Consider the following 4,200-nt stretch of genomic DNA (forward strand, 5'->3'; position numbering starts at 1 on the left):
CGGATCTAACGATGTCCTGTTGTCGTTTATCAAACGTCCTGGTGTGCTAAAGATGAATTCTAAAGCTATCTTGAAAACATGCACTGTTAGTAAGTCGCGAGCCATGATGAAAAGTATATGATATAAAACTGTTCCATATACTCTCCACCATTACAAAATATCGAAACTATTATTTTGAATTTTAAGTAAAGATGAAGTTAAATATTATTCAATTTTAAAAAGTTTATTGATGATCCAGATCCAGATCCACCAGTTAGCTGAGTTATCAATAATTCTCTATCAAAACTCTTACATTAGCCCCGACTTGAACTTGTAGAAGTAAAAGTTGTAGGCTGATGTGTACTTACACCATATCTAGCTGTATACTCATCATATAATCTTTAAAAATAAGTTCTAATAGTATTATGATGAGTAAAAACACTAATAGTTTGACCATCATCAGTGTTTATTATCATGTTACCATACAAAGAATTTAGGCTGCGTTTGGAAACTTGGATTTAGATTTGGGAAGTTGATTTAAAATCAAGGGATTTTAAATTTAGGATTTGAAATCCATGATTTAAGAAATCTTTTGTTTGGATATCTTTATTAAATGAAAGTATTTGAAATCTTTGATTTCAAAATCTAGTGTTTGGGTACTTTATTATACATGAATTTGAATTTAAAATTGATAAAAATTTATTCTCTTAACCCATCTTGTTTACATCAAATGCAGATCTCTGCTACCATATATTACCAGATGCTTATGGCCATTATTAGTCTGTTACCATATATTATCACAAAATAGTCGAGTAACACATACATGTATTAATTACATCGTGATTATTCCATGCTCATTGAAGAACACAAACCAGTATCAAATGAATATCAACAAAACAGAATCAGACACCGCAATGAAAGGCTAGCTGGCAAAAATACATATATTAATTACATCGTGAATATTAAAGGGCAAGCACAGTATAACCCATCAAACAGAATCAGACAAAATAGAATAATGGCAATAACAGACTTCAGAGTATCAACAAAACAGAATGAAGGCTAGCTGGCAAAAATAAGATCTTAATTATTACACATAGCGTTCTGATACCAATTCTGTTTCATTCCCCAAATTGACATGTCCCAGAATTTGCCGAGAGAAGCAACAAGCATGAAGACCCTTCACTTGATATCGGATTCATTACCTTAAGCTTCAGCAAACCTGGCAACACAGCAAGTAACAAGGATAAGTTCGGAGAAGAAAAAGCGTGACAATATATTCAAGCATTCTAATTATCCTCTTGTCCAATTAAAATACTAAGCACAATGTTAGATAAGCAACAACAACATTAACCAAGGATCAGTTAATTAAAAATGATCAAGATGGTTCAGCCTTTTCCTTGTAGATAGAAGAAATAGTAAGTTCACAAAAACAACCAACCCAACCAACCCGCCCTCTATTTCAATTTGACAGTTGCTGCCACTTTTTCTTCAAATAGAGATATTGTTCGGTTGCCGAACCTAACCCCCAGCTCCTCATGTGAAAATTAAAAGGGCTTGATCATTCATACCACAGCTCTTCACCTAATGTTCTGACTAACATTATAAAAAAACATCAAACAATATACAAGGAGAATCATTAGAAATTCTGAAGGGAGAGACCAATTACTGGATTAATTAGGTTCACTGTTAGACCATCAGATATGATAATTAGCAATAATGCAAATAGTCCTGAAGTAAATAAAATGCTTGCTGTCCTGCACTCGCAAATAACATGGAGTTAAAAGATTGTGATTCATCCAGTATATACATATAGTTACAAAGTGTTTTACTTGAAATTGTAACATCAAACAATAGTTCAGTTTTATAGTTACAAAGTGTTTTACTTGAAATTGTAACATCAAACAATAGTTCAGTTTTTGAAACACCTAAAACAAGGAAGAGCCTGTAATAGGAAAAGACCATTCCCCCTTCATAATAAACAAGAAATCATCAATATTTACACTAGAAATTAAAGAATCTAAAATGGGGTTTTACTAAACAATGATGGTTATTTCAAGTAAAGAAACAACCCCTAGAAAGCATAAGACTGGACCATTTGTTCCCAAATGTGACTTGACTGCTACCAAGTCGAATGCATCATACAACAATTGGCAGTGTATCAGTGAATCAACAGTGTGTCAGTGACGAATTCAAGGATTATGGAAAGCAGAATCCAGTAAATCAACAGCGATCAGATTATGCGTCGATCCCGTTCAGATATCCTATTACTAACAATTCGTCGTATTCTGAAATTAAATTATACAATAATTCCCAGTAATGGCATGATATATATAGGCTTTCTGGCCTTTTACGTTTGTTTTTGTTACATTTTTTTTGGTAACAGACGTTCTAATTTCTGTTTATAATCCCGCAATTAGATTATTGAACCAATTTTAAAACTCTGTTCAACTTCCTGATTAAACTTAGCTACAATCTTCAGAGTTATCTTCAGGTAAATAATATTCTATATATTCTTATTTATACCATAATCATAGCTACAAACATGCAACGTAAAAAATTACTGCTATAAATCCTTTTTGGCAGAATTTTTGGGAGAAAAGTCGAGAATATATAGCAATTTATACGTTGGGTGTGCGGAGTAATGTTAACAAATTAAGAATGGAGTAAATCTGTAAATGACATGTGTATTTTAGTAAGATTCCTGAATATTCAGGAGTAATATAAATCAGGAATACATCTTATGTGAAAAATGATTCTAGATATAACATGTTCTAAAGAATGCTTAAGTAATGACAAATAGACATAAATTGTTGGGGGGCATTCCTTAATTTCTCACAATGTGAAATTTAATGATGTTAATAACATTAGAGCTGATGGATAAGTACATTTAAACTTCAACAATAGCCACTGATCACTTCCACAAGCAATTGAATAATTCATGGAGCAATCTCTCATCCAAGCCTTTTGATTATTATAAAATTTTCCACTCAGCAATTGATAGTAAATAAAGATTTCATGGTGTTCAAGAAAACAATCCAGCCAGTATCTCCTGTTATTATAAATGGGGTAAAATTCAACAAATCATTTGAGTTGTAAACGTAAATTGAGAAACAAAGAAAATATGAAGGATTAAAATACAGTGAGAAGTTTTATTCCGAAATTGAAAGGGCATCCACATTGGCATGAGGGTTTTGCTTATCCTAGAAGATATTAATTAAGTTTTGAGTATCAGTTTCTATACTAACCTTTTTATATGAAAAGAAATAGGCTTGCACAAACCTAATGAAAGATACATTTTAGAAATGCATCATAAAAAGAACAGAATTCTCAATAAAATAAAAAATTTGTACCTTTGAGATGAGACAAGCACTCCTTATTTGAATTAGCTAAGAATCCATCAAAATCACCAAACCCTAATACATTCATAAGAAATCATCAAAAATTAGAAATATTCGGTTAAAAATATTGTGAAGAACATTGAGATGAAGAAAAGTAGTCCGACCTGAAAACTAGAAACTACTCCTTAAGAATAAAGAGAATAAAAATATAGAATAAAACAGTGAGGTAGTTCGAAAAGATAATTAATTTTCTCATGCCCTACACGTTTATGATAGCAGAAATAAAGCAGAATCACTTAAAATGCAAAAATATAGAATAAAATAAATGACTATTTGCACTTTGTTACCCGAAATTTTCACCCTTTTCAACTCCAATAATTAATTTCCACAAGCAAACCAGCACAGTTTCATCTCTTAACATGGGAGTAAAGAAATCTAAGAATAGTGATTATTCTTTTTTGTTCCAGAAGTTCATGGAAATAAAGAGAAGGTGAAGCTTTTCTTACGTGGTTCATATACAAGTAATGAAATTTATTAAACAGGTGCATATTGATAAAAGAATACAATTTCTTAACTTTTGCAGGCTGATCAAGCTCCCATCAATTTACAACCAGCGTCATCAAAAATCCAAACTTTTTGACACAGACAGCTAAATACTTCAACCAACACCGAGATGACATAAAAGAATCGAAAATTCACACTTTCAAGTGGCAAAAAAATGAAGCGAGAGGACACCTTACCAGTTCGAAGGACTCGAAGTCGGAACCCTAGACTTCGATTCGAAAACGGAACCCTAGAGAGGGGGATCGGGACTTGAAACGAAAGAGAGAGGCAGGGGGATAGGGGGAGAGGCGGCGGCGGCGACGGGGGTGAGGCGGCGGCG

The 4,200-nt window shown here is 32.8% G+C and overlaps 1 long non-coding RNA gene across 1 annotated transcript; it reads right to left on the minus strand.

Annotated features, from left to right (window-relative positions):
* LOC109830699 lies at nt 862-3,877 on the minus strand. Its single transcript, XR_002244394.1, has 2 exons — nt 3,330-3,877; nt 862-3,258 (listed from the first exon to the last, which is right to left on the minus strand). It is a non-coding gene; the product is annotated as an uncharacterized LOC109830699 (long non-coding RNA).

This window comes from Asparagus officinalis, chromosome 2 (genome assembly GCF_001876935.1).
Source record: "Asparagus officinalis chromosome 2, Aspof.V1, whole genome shotgun sequence".
NCBI classification, from domain to species: domain Eukaryota; kingdom Viridiplantae; phylum Streptophyta; class Magnoliopsida; order Asparagales; family Asparagaceae; genus Asparagus; species Asparagus officinalis.